Consider the following 12,643-nt stretch of genomic DNA (forward strand, 5'->3'; position numbering starts at 1 on the left):
GCTCGGCTACGTCGGCGATCGAATGGGCCATGCAGTGCATCCCGCGGAAGCTCGCTTCCTGTCGTCGAGCAACTTCCCATCCACTGGTCGGTATCACTGGTCGATTATCCGATCAGCTCCGTGCGTGGTCGTCCTGCCGTTTTTCGAGACAAAGAGAAAAACGACTTCCGTGCACCAATACTCAGGAAGAGCCCCGTGTTCCCAAACGAGACCTGCTGTAGGAGAAATTGACGTTGCTCAGCGGCCAAGTTGCACGAAGCTCTTCTCGGCGACATCCAGTTCGGGTGTGCTGCCGCTCATTTTATCAGCGCCTCCGCGGGCGCGACGCCTCTCGGCTGCCAACAACTAGCACCGACGTTTGAAAAGCACGGCGGGAACAGTTCGCTAGCTGCAGGTGGTTTTTCGCACTAGATCTCGCCCCCACTGCTCTCTGCGCATGCTCGGTGTTGAGCGAGTGCGCCGGCGGCCGCCGGGACAGGCAGCTGGGAGAATGCAGTCATTTGACTTCATGGCGGCGTGTATTCAGTAGTTGATTGGCGCTACTGGACCGCCTTTATGGCTTTGCAAACACAGCTGCACTGACGAAGATCTACGCAGTGTCCTCTCCGTTAGGGTGCCTCGATGCCAGCGCCGCTTTTCAGGGGGGGGGGGGGGGGGACACCCACTCTTTTCGGCGCCAACTTGGCGCCAACTCGAATGCGCTGGGTGTGTTGCGCCGGCAGGTTATCTATCGGTCTGAGAGAAGGGTACGGGCGTGTAAAGGCAATACCACCGTGATGTAAACGTAAATTTTCTTCTCTGCCGTCTCGTTAGCAGTCTGCTTACATAAACAATTGGTTTCCAAAGAGGGTGTGCGACACATGCCCCGTGTATCGTAACCTGAAGGTGGCAATATTTTCTTGCGAGGCTACCCCTTTTTTGATGAACATTTTCACTCGTATGCTTCCCACAAGCATCACTGGAATTATTATTACAATTATTATTACACCTGGATTTGTTTCTTCAATTGGATTTGTTTCTTGGATTGAATTTTGTTTCTTATTATAGAATTGTAATCTTATTTATGTGACTAGAAGAAAAATGACACGTTGCATAAGTAGGCCGACAGCAGTTAAAGTGCCTATTGAAGAGGAAAACAATTACTAAGAACAGTTTTTCAGCAATCAAACAGAATTTATTTACAATATTAAGTAGTCATTTCACTTTATAAGCTCTCAGGAAGGTTATCTGGTTAAAATGTGCTTGCCTTACTGAAGGCTCGTACCTGCTACAGTCTTGCTAGCGTAACACTCGGCTGGTTTTTCAGGAGTGTTAAGCCATCGCAGATAGATACGAAGCCGTGTGAAAACAAAGCGCTCAAGAAGTTTTCCAATCACATCTTTGTGGAGGAAACATGGGTTTTCTGGCAAGGTTACATGCTCTCCAATAATTTTCTTCAGTGCTTTCAAAGGCGTTCTCAGAGGGGTGAGATCTTGAGCTTGAGAAAAGGACTTGAAAGCACTCTCACACTGAAAGACAAAGTCCAGCACATGTCTGCTTGCATAAATTAAATTTCTGCAACCATGGACATATTATTTTAGTTGAGTAAACAATTACTAAGAACATTTTCATTAATCAAACACAATTTATTTACAATATTAAGTAGTCATTTCACTTTATAAGCTTTCAGGAAAGTTGCCGCAAGTAAAACGCGACAACTGGGCACCGACAGACACAACGAAAATATGCGAGGCCGAGTGTTACGCTGGTAAGACTGTAGCAGGTACGAGCCTACAGTAAGGCAAGCACATTTTAACCAGATAACCTTCCTGAGAGCTTGTAAAGTGAAATGACTACTTACCATTGTGAATAAATTGTGTCTGACTGCTGAAAAATGTTTAGCAATTTTTTCCTTTTCAATAGGCCCTTCTGTCGGCCTACTCATGCAACGTGTCATTTTTCCACTAGTTATATAAATATGATTAGAAATCCAAAATAAGAAACAAAATTATAGGCTCTCTGGAAGGTTATCTGATTACAATGTGCATGCCTTACTGTAGACTCGTACCTGCTACAGTCTTGCTAGCGTAACACTCGGCTGGTTTTTCAGGAGTGTTCAGCCATCGCAGATAGACGTTGCCCTTTCGCGCTCGATCCAGTGCACAGAGGGACACAATAACCAGTCATGTTTTGTTAACAAGCACGCACATCATAAGGCGCTACACAAAACAGAAGCTATCGCTCCACAACGCCACCAGGACAGTGAAACAGAACGCATGCACGCAGGTCCGTTCAGGTCGACGGCCGGCGGGAAAGAACCAACATGGCGCCGAGAGGCGGAGCAGGGTGGTACAAAGGCTGTCCCCACCCTGAAAAGCGGCGCTGGTATCGAGGCACCCTACCGTTAATCAACGCTTCAGCGCGCGTTCATTTCTTTTTGCCTTCATATGCATTTCTTTGCAAAGGGCACTCCGCCCCTTCCCTCCCGCTCCGCGCGCTGCATAGCAGGAACATTCGACCATAAATAATTAGTACTCTTTGTGGGCCTCGTAAGCGCTGTTAGAGCAGCGCTGTCGCGCGAAGTATTTTGCCCGTGGTGCTTGCTTGGTCGCTTGGTCCTGCATACACAGAAAACTTAACGCGTCGCCCGGAAGTACCTGCGCGATTGGCTAATCGGGCCCCGCCGTACACGCGTCTGGGCTTCTGATCTATGTGCTCCTCACCCAACACCGTCTTGGCCTCAAAAAGAGCACCGACTTGGTCATTGCCACTGCCGCTGCACCGCCGCCATAGAGAAAATATTAAATTTGTTTAAGGGCTAACAACACTTGGAACTCGCTTCGAGCATAGCCAGCATAGAAAAAATTTATTCAGTACAGATAAGTGGCAGATAAGTACAGATAAGTCCTTGTCAGGCGGCCGAGATCGCCCGGGACCTGGCGGCTTCGAAGGCTTGTCTTATGACGGTCTTCTGCTCTTCCAGGTCCTATGGCTGCGTAGCGAAACCTCCTGGCCACACTGCATCAACAATTTGAAAGCCCAACAGCGATGTCTTTGTTATGAGACTGGAACTTTTGCTTTTTTATTGCGGCACAAATGTTGTTCTTTCTGACTCAGCAAATAATATGTTGCCACTAAGCATTTTTAGTAAAAGCGGGAAGTGATAGTATTGGTTCAGAAACCTGGCCACTGAGTGGCCTTAAACCGTTTTAGACACAAAATGGCGGCTGTTTACATCGCCGGTGGCCGCGCAAGAAACGGTGTAAGAGGGTGCATGAAGAGGTTTTGTCTCGCGGGACGAGTTGTTTTGACGTTTTGACATAGGAAGGAGACTGCACAATAGCTGTGCGACGATCTCGCCGTTGAACTTCGAGGTGTGCGGGTGAGTGCGCGGCTAGTGGAGCTGCAAGTGCTGTGCGCGCTGCGCTTCTTCGCCGCCGGTGGGATTCAAGGCACCGTAGTTTGAAATGAAGCAAACATCGGCGTAGCCCAACCGACTGTGAGCAAGTGTTTGTGGCGGGTTGCGGAGACCACTGTGAAAGTTAAGTCGCAGAAGGTGCGCGCTTTCCGTCGAGACCCCCAAGACAAGGCGGCGGTGGAGGAGGGCTTCCTTCGCTTATACTTTCGCCTCCGCAGTATCCCCGGCCGTGTCATCCGAGCATCATCCGAACGGAACAGCAAGAACACCAACACGAACATCAAGTGCTTAGCCTGAAGCGGGCGGCATCAGTGGTTACGGGCCAGAGAGCGATTGTTGCCACAGTGACTAGGCGGCTCTCATTTCCCGCACTGTGATTGCAAGCTCCCAGCAGCTGCACCGGCGTGCTCCCGTATGTCGGCAGTTGCTGCAGTGTGGTTATTCGTGGCCGCCTGGTATTTTCTGAAGCAAAATAAATAGAACCACGCATCGCCCTTAGAGCACATTTGCCATGATAGCGGGCGCAAACCGAGACTACCGGCTAGGCAGGTTCACACTGGCGAGTCGCAGAGGCTGCGCGACAGGTTTAAATTGATTTGTTACGCTCCGTCCCCCCTTTACTAGTGCTTCGAAAACAATAACTAACTGACCGAAATCGGTCGGGCGACGTTTGCGACTCCCCAGTGCGAACTTGGGTTAAAGCTGCCATCGTCGGTTTTCGAGCCGAGCGCTCCTCGCAAATTGATCTCGGGAAACCAGTAGCAATCACTTCCCTCAAACAGATTTTTCCGCGCACTTAAGACGTCCGCACAGTACCTTGTTTCTACATAATGTGCAAAAAAAAGGACAGCCGTCAAATCAGCTGATTTTTTTCTGGCTGCCATGTTTACGATGGCTGAATATGCGGGTGGATGGATAAGGCTGAATCCTTTCAATCGGGCGGCAGCTCAGGCCGCCTAGCTGACGCTTTTCATGCGCCGGTGTACCCTTGTGGCAGCAAAAGTGACTGAAGAGTAAACTTAATAACAAAACTGAGGGCGCTTCTTGTTTTTCTTCATGTTGTTCAGTTTGAAACATAGTTTGTTAGCAAACTAAAACATTGTTCATTTTATTAACGGCGTGTTTACAGCAAACGTTAGCATCCGGTCCCTTACCGTGCAAATAGATGATTCCAGGTTGGAGCCCTGCTACTAGCCACCGCAACCTCGCTTCTGATGGGTTGATTCCGCGGTCACCGGCTCGCGGTGTCGTCATTTTAACGTCACAGTCTAAAAACTGGGACAAAAATTAAGAGCGACCCGTCATCGCACCCCAGTTCTTTGCGGGCGCAATTCAGCCCAAATAAAGAGCTTCGTTTAGAATCCATTCCCGCTGTTTTCCTGTTCGCCAGACTGCAGTCACCACTGCCTAACTATACGATGATATAAACCAGCATATTATTGAACCTCGTTAGATGGGATGTCGAACCGACTCGCCCTATATACTCTGTTTTACTCATACTAGCGAGGAGATTACGTCGCTAATGACCTGAAGGGACATGACAAATCTTGCAGTGAGTAAGCACATCGGTTATGCAAGCGCTACTGAGCTGTCATGACGCAAAAGTTTTAGGATTACGCCGCGTGGCGTTACCGCATCGCTGAGGGAATCAACATATTTTAACCAACTATGTGTGCTGTATCAAAACGATCGGTCTTCCGTGCTCTGCTGAGCTGACACGATATCAGCCTAACATTACAAAAGTGGTGACGCCATGTAACATGAAAAAATCATAGAGTGTGAGCGTTTTAAACTATCTTGTGTAAGATATCAAAGTGATAGCCTCTGCGCACAGTACTAAGCTCAGATGCCACAAGTCACACGACACTTGCTCGTGACGTCACTTCACGTTACCACAATCAGAGAGTGTGTAACCATACCTTAAACCGCCTTGTGTGGGATATCAAAACGATCGGCTCCGCATGTCCTACTGAGCCGGCGGATAGTATAGCCAAAACATTACGCCACTGATGACGTCTAATCATATGACATTAATTGGTGGAGTAAGCACATTTTCAGCCACCTAGAGTAAGATATCGATATGGAGAGTTCTGTATGCCCTACTGAGCTGACATGGCGGAGCAGTCATAGGACTACGTCACGCGTGACGTCAAGTGATGAGCCGACGCTACGGGGTATCATAGTTTAAACCATCTTGCGTAAGATACCAAAATGATCGGCACCGCATGCTTCACTGGGCCGACATGACAGCATCTAGGATTATTATTACGCCACTGGTCACGTCACGAGACGTGACATGAAATCATGGATTGAGCACGTTTTAAGCCGTCTGGCGTAAGATATCAATGTGATCGATTCTTCACCGCCGGTTATTCTGATATCCCGAGCGAAATGGTTTAAAATATGCTGACACTCTGATAGCGGTCGAGTTTCTTGGCCAAGTCCTACTGCTGTTTGGTTACGTTAGCTCAGTAGCTCATGCACAATCGGTTTGTTTGTTTGGTTTGGTTTATGAGGTTCAACGTCCAAAAGCGACCCAGGCTATGAGGGACGCCGTAGTGAAGGGCTTCGGAAATTTCGATCACCTGGGTTTTTTCGCGTGCACTAGGCTCGTAAAGTACACGGGCGTCTATAATGTCGCCTCCATCGAACTTTGATCGCGGTATAATCATAGTATTACGTCACTGATGACGCCACGTGACATGAATTCATGGAGTCAGCACATTATAAGGGATCTTGTTTAAAATATCAAAGTGACGGGCTCTGCACACGCTGCTTAACCCATACCACAGAACACCCACAGGAATACGTCGCGCGTCAAGTGTGCTGTTACGTGACGTGACGTGATCGCAGTCATGTACTGCGTCAGCATATTTAAAGGGACATTGAGGAAGACTGCTCAATTATTCTTCTCATTAAAAATTGATTCTCCGGCTCTTTCTGGCTGTGTTGATATTCCTCCGGCAGCAAAAGACGCTATCGCCGAGGAAATGTTGTGTAACTGAAGTTTTCTCAGTGCAGTTACCAGTCAAGGGCTTTTTATTTCCCTCAATTCTACCTGAATTTTCATTACTGAACACGATGTGTAATAGTTCAAGGGGATGTTTTAATGACATTTTCATATTTGTTACTTAGGTGGACCGAACGGGCATGCAGTCTGGCAGCGGACAGTGAAGACTCTCCAGTTGATGAAGGTGCGCAGCTGGCCGCAGAGTCGCCACAACCAGAGTCGTCGCATGTTGACATGTATGCTGGAGGGAAACAAGAGGTAGCATGCTGTTTCGTTTGAAATGCTACCCTCCGTTTTTACGTGCCTTACTACAAAAGCTATAGTATCATATGTATTGCCCTTTATGGCTTCTACACAGACGGATGAGCGCAGCTTAGGCGCATCTGCATCCTGTGCGCTTTTGAGTTATTGTTTATATTCAGAAGCGCTCGAAGCGTCTGTACAGTGCTGTCATATTCAGCCTTTAGGGACGATAAAATATGATAAAAGTGTAGGAACCATCAACGTGGATGATATCAGGCCAAGAGGATTCAATGGCTATGAATCCGTGTCATCTGGAGATGGTGAAGCCCTCAGGGATTTGACTGGTGTTTAAGTTGCCAGCTTTGCAGTTCTTCTGGGTATGCTGACACAGGTGCGTTCTGAATCTTGTACTAACCAGTGCGAGCAGGTTAACCACATTTCATCGTGCACAGCAGCTGACACATGCATAAAACTTAGTGCATGGCTCTGGATGCGAAAGGAATTAAAATCTCTAGCTGCAAATGTAATACTGGCTCTAAGACACCAAAGTTGAAATTTTTAATGACTGAAAAGAATAATTTTGGGACATGATTTTCTCACATCATGCAGGCCAAAGCACCACGAGCAACCGACATCACTGCTGGAAGCCGGCTTCTGCTATTCCTAATGAAGATGAAGCACGGGTTGACTTTTGCAGCGCCGGAACCTTGTTCAGCAAGCACTGCACAACTGCCTCACGTATATTCCAGGCCATTTTGAATACCTTGTACAGCAAGACACAGGGATGGCTGGTTTGGTTTTCGTGGGATGTGGTGCAGGAGACTATATGCCTTCTTCATTTAGGAATAAGTATCCCATGTGTAGGGTTATTATAGATTGCACTGAAGACCCCACAGAAAAACCGGCTGAGGTACTCGAGCAAGTCAACTGCTGGAGGAGCTGTAAGAGCACATTCACATTGAAATTCCTAATTGGCATAACTCCATCAGGCTTCATAACTTTTGTTTCAAATGTTTTTGGTGGGAGGTCAACTGATACCTACACTGCCGCTAATTGTGGTCTGCTGGAACTTCTTGAGCCAGATGACCTGGTGATGGCAGACAAAGGGTTCCCTCACATCAGGTGCGATTTAGATGCATACAAGGTTAACCTTGAAATGTCGCCTTTAGCCCGCATGAACGAGCAGTTCACACCTGCTGAAGCTGAGCAGACATACAAGGTGGTATCACATCGCATCAATGTAGAGCGATGCATCCAGAGGATCAAAGTGTACAATATATTGAGTACTCGGTTGTCATGGGACATAAGAGTGCATATTGATAAGACTGCGCACATGTGTTGCGTTCAGGCAAACATGCAAGCACCGATCTTTAAAGATCAATTGTGATTGCATTTTTAAGGCCTGGTGATAAAAGATGCTATCATTTTTAGACACCGAACATGATTTTGGAGTATTAAGCTGCTGAATATTTGTTTCCGCGTTTTCATTGCTGTACCCTGTGGCCTCTTTGCAACTATTTCACTGCTTAATTGTTCACTGGCATTTCTCAGTAATAATTGCTTGTGATAACAAATAATGCTTTAGCAGTCAAGTGGCTACAAATACAGTTCTCGCAAAACAAGGCTCACCTACCGTATATTGCCGCGCATAAGTCGATGTTTTTTTAAATGCCCTTCCGAAGTTGAAGGCTCGACTTATAATCGGAGTCGACGTATATGTGGAGTCTTAAAGTCGGCCTATATGCGGGGTCAGAAGTAATTTCGACCGAGTCGCGGATAATATCACGCACCGCGCACTCGTAATTCCATAATAGTTGTCAGACACGGTGCGAAAGTGGATGTGCTTAAAAAAACTTGAATTTAATCGAGATATGTACCAAAGGTCTGTTTTAATACGATAGCAACTTGTTATCGACAAACCGTGGGTGTTCTACAGAAAAACGGCCAAAGCCGGGAGGGCTGGCAACGTTTGATACAAATGGGACAGCTACAAATCGAATCCAATCCAAAACTAGACCACACGTGACCAGTGACATGAGCCGAGAAGCATTTTCGCTTGTGGTTGTGCAACGTTGTTGTGTGCCTTTCTCCATTTCTGCACGTCGCAATGCCTACGTCACAGCTAACAGCGGTGTATGTGGCTTGTGTCACTGCCCGACGGACGCCTTGCAAGATGCTGCCGCAACATCGACAACAGTACAGCGCGGCTTTCAAGCAGCAAGTCATCCTCAACGCCGAGTCGCAAAACAACGTCGCAGCGGGGCGGAAGTTCGACGCCTCTGATAATTGCGTGAGAGGCTGGAGGAAACAAAGAAGCGAGGTTTTTGCGTGCGCTGTTACACGCCGTTCCTTTTGCGGGCCGAAGTCTGGACATGGACAATACCCTGCCGTTGAGGAGGCGGTTCGAGATTGGGTTCACGACCAGCGGCAGCAGTGGCTCATAAGGTGATGATCGCGACTGTGCCCTCACAAGCGACGACGAGTCCCAAATAAATGTTTCTTTATGACTCGGTCTTCTGAAAAACTTTTTTGGCGAGCTAGGACCGCAGGGTGCGGCAGCGTCGACCTAAATTCGGTGTCTAACTTTTTTGCCCAAAGGGGATCACGAGTTGGGGGATCCACTTATAATCAGAGTCGACTTATAATCGGCAGTATAGGGTACTTGTCTAGATTGTTGCAGATCGTGCAGAAGTCATGATGCTTAGAAGTCATGATGATTAAAATAAACCTGTTTATTGCAAACCAAAATTTTTAATTCGGTGCTGAACCATAGATCACATGATAAAAAGACCACAGTTATACAAATTATATTACTGCCGCCGCGGTGGCTCAGCCGTTATGGTGCTCGGCTGCTGACCCAAAAGACGCGGGTTCGATCCCGGCCGCGGCGGCTGGAATTTCCTTGGAGGAGAAATTCTAGAGGCCCGTGTACTGTGCGATGTCAGTGCACGTTAAAGAACCCCAGGTGGTCGAAATTTCCAGAGGCCTCCACTACGGCGTCTCTCATAGCCTTAGTCGCTTTGGGACGTTAAACCCCATAAACCAAACCAAACAAATTATATTACTGAGTCCTAGATTGCATAATGACAAGATCACAGTTATGCAGATTATGTCACTGAATTGTAGATCACATGACAACAAGATCACAGTTATACAAATTATGCACTGAATCATAGATAATATAATGAAAATATAGCAGTTAAACAGAATATATCACAGTTAAGTAGATTATGTCACTGAATTATAGATCACATGATGACACGAGCACAGTTGTACAAATTATGCACTGAAACGTAGATCACGTAATGAAAATATAACAGGTAAACAGAACGTATCACAGTTATGCAGCATTAAGCAAAGTGCACATGCACTGCCAGTATGCACAGAATAGATGCAGACTTTCTCTTAATGGAGTGCAACAGCGTACAGAGTGGACCGCTTCTAAATTGAATGCAGGAGGAGCCGCCGCGGTGGCTCTGTGGTTATGGCACTCTGCTGCTGCCTCGAAAGACGCGGGATCGATCCTGGGCCGCTGCGGTCGAATTTCGATGGAGGCCCGTGTACTGTGCGATGCCAGTGCACGTTAAAGAGCCCCAGGTGGTTGAAATTTCCCGAGCCCTTCACTACGATTTCTCTCATAGCCTGAGTCTCTTTGGGACGTTACACCCCTATAAACTAAACCTGAATATAGGAGGATGCATTGATATTCCATTCCAGCACTTCAATGCGTCACACGAGGATGATGTCCAAGTTGTTGCAAGCATACGTGAATCATGCAAACCATGCCGCCAACACTTCATACTTTTGCTTCTGCTCAATAGTCCACCTTCATCCATGACACAATATACACATTTCAAATTGCAAAGCAGAAGTGGGTGACAATTCGGAATGTATAGAAATCACTCTCAGAAAAGATGTGTGCACCTATTCTCTCAATCCAAGGAAACTTTGTTGCAAAATGGGACTTAGTAGTGTCATGCCTGCAACATGGTAAATTAATAATATTGCGTTAATAAAAGTGCACATTCAGGTATAAAATGCCTGTTTTCTTCGCTGGAATTTTAGCCTTCATACTTCTTTTCCTCAACACGAATCCGTAAGTGTCTTCATTAACTCTGTCTTGTAATAATTGAAGTAAAACCATTCCAATTTAGGTATCAAGCAGCTCAGCAAACTGTCGTCTCTAGTAACTTTGACATTGAAAACTTGGAGTGGTGAGTATACAAAAAAGTGGCATAGGCTTAAGTTCAGAACATACAATGAAACTTGCACTTGCGTGTAGTATGCATGGCTTTGTTTCAGTTTTATTGTTCCAAAATCTACTTGTAAGTAGTCAACAAATGCATTGCCCTGGTAATCAAAGATAGGCTTGTCACGACACCTGAACGGAAATTTAATCTGAGTCAGGATGGTTTCTCCTGTCTACACTAAGCCATCTGGACTGCAGCAAAGCCAGCCCTGTATCTTGCTGATGACAAGCCCTATCCTAGTTACAGTACAGCCTTCTTTTTCCTCATAGATTTTTCTTGCAGTAGCTTCGGAGTCACTGCCCTACTGGACGCAGCTGCTTCGAATGTCTTGTGGTTGCAGAAATCCTGTGCCAGTTTTTCAAAATCGGCTTTCCGTACTCGTATTCTATGGGCCTTTAAGCTTGCTAAAATTCTCTCCTTTTTGAGCTGGTACCATTCCGGGCAAAGGCTCTGCTGAACCGTCGTTTCTGCAATACTGTTGCACACTTCTTCATCTAACATTATCTGGTCGATACCTTGCAAGTCGTCAGGTGTGCAGTCAGGTGATGGAAAGCAAGGAGAAGACCATTTAATGAGAAGAAGAAGCTCTTCAAGCCGCTTTCTCTTGTCATGCAGTCGTAGATAGGCTCTCGTCATGGTACCCTGTGCACTGTTCATTGTAAGTACTTCCTTTGGGGCAAATGAGTAAGTACAGTGAGGCTATGCTTGGGCGGGAACATCTCGCAAAACTCTACACCCTTTGCGCACAACTTAAGTTGCTTGTTGGAGGGGGCTTTCCATCGGTTAGGCTGTGAGGTTTGTGTAGACGAGTCCTCGTTTTTGACATAATGGAGAAGCGCTGCCGCACGCTTGCATTCTCCATCAATTCCGCCTTGGCAGTTGCAATGAGCTCGAGCAATATTTCTTGCTGCACCAAGCTGCAGGAAGGCAGTAGCAGTATGAATGCAAAAAAATTTAAACGCAGTGAACAAACCTAGTGTTTAGAATCTAATATTTACAGTTGGTCACTGAATACATATATTTTAGAAGCATCAGCCCACTGCCACTCAACAGCTATGTTTGCTGCCTCACACTTCTGACCTAGTGGACTCAAATCCAAAACTAAGTTTTGTATGCTGGCATTACGACTTGCTTCATGCAAAATTTGTCAGGCGGCTCAGCAATCAAACCAAGTAAACTGCAATTTATCGGTGCCGCCGCAGTGGCTCATTTGTTGTGGTGCTCGGCTGCTGACCCGAAAGACGCGGGCTCGATCCCGGCCGCGCGACCGACCGACCGACCACAACCAACCAACCAACCAACCAACCAACCAACCTACAATTTACTATGCGAAACTGGTGAGCCTGAGTTTTAGAATTTGGCGAACTAAAAGTTTGGAAGGACAAACTTGAAGGTTAAAGGTGCACTGAAGAGGAATCTGAACTTGACTTTTTGCAGCGGGAACTCGATCTGCATGTTCCTAGCATTCTTAGAAACTCCGACTTATTGCCCTGTGCGGCCGATTTCCCTAACTAAATCGAATTAACGTCCGGCTCTCGCCTTTATTTTTTGAATTCTCCCCGTACGGTGGGCGGAGTCGACCAACGCGTGAAGTGCCTTTCAGCAAGCTCCGTGGAGGCTTTGCTTTCGCTTTATTTTGTTTTTTATGTTTCTATGAATAAATAGTTTCCTTCGCAGATAATATAGCCGCAAAATAAGTCCGCAGAAAAAAAATACGCGCGGACTATTTGATATATCCCAGTC

At 46.7% G+C, this 12,643-nt stretch overlaps 1 pseudogene; it reads left to right on the forward strand.

Annotated features, from left to right (window-relative positions):
• The first annotated feature begins 7,253 nt into the window (after positions 1-7,253).
• On the forward strand, positions 7,254-9,132 carry LOC149357665 (uncharacterized; annotated as a pseudogene).
• Positions 9,133-12,643: the final 3,511 nt, after the last annotated feature.

Source organism: Amblyomma mixtum, chromosome 3, assembly GCF_055824585.1.
Source record: "Amblyomma mixtum isolate Tamu chromosome 3, ASM5582458v1, whole genome shotgun sequence".
In the NCBI taxonomy this organism is placed as follows: Eukaryota; Metazoa; Arthropoda; class Arachnida; order Ixodida; family Ixodidae; genus Amblyomma; species Amblyomma mixtum.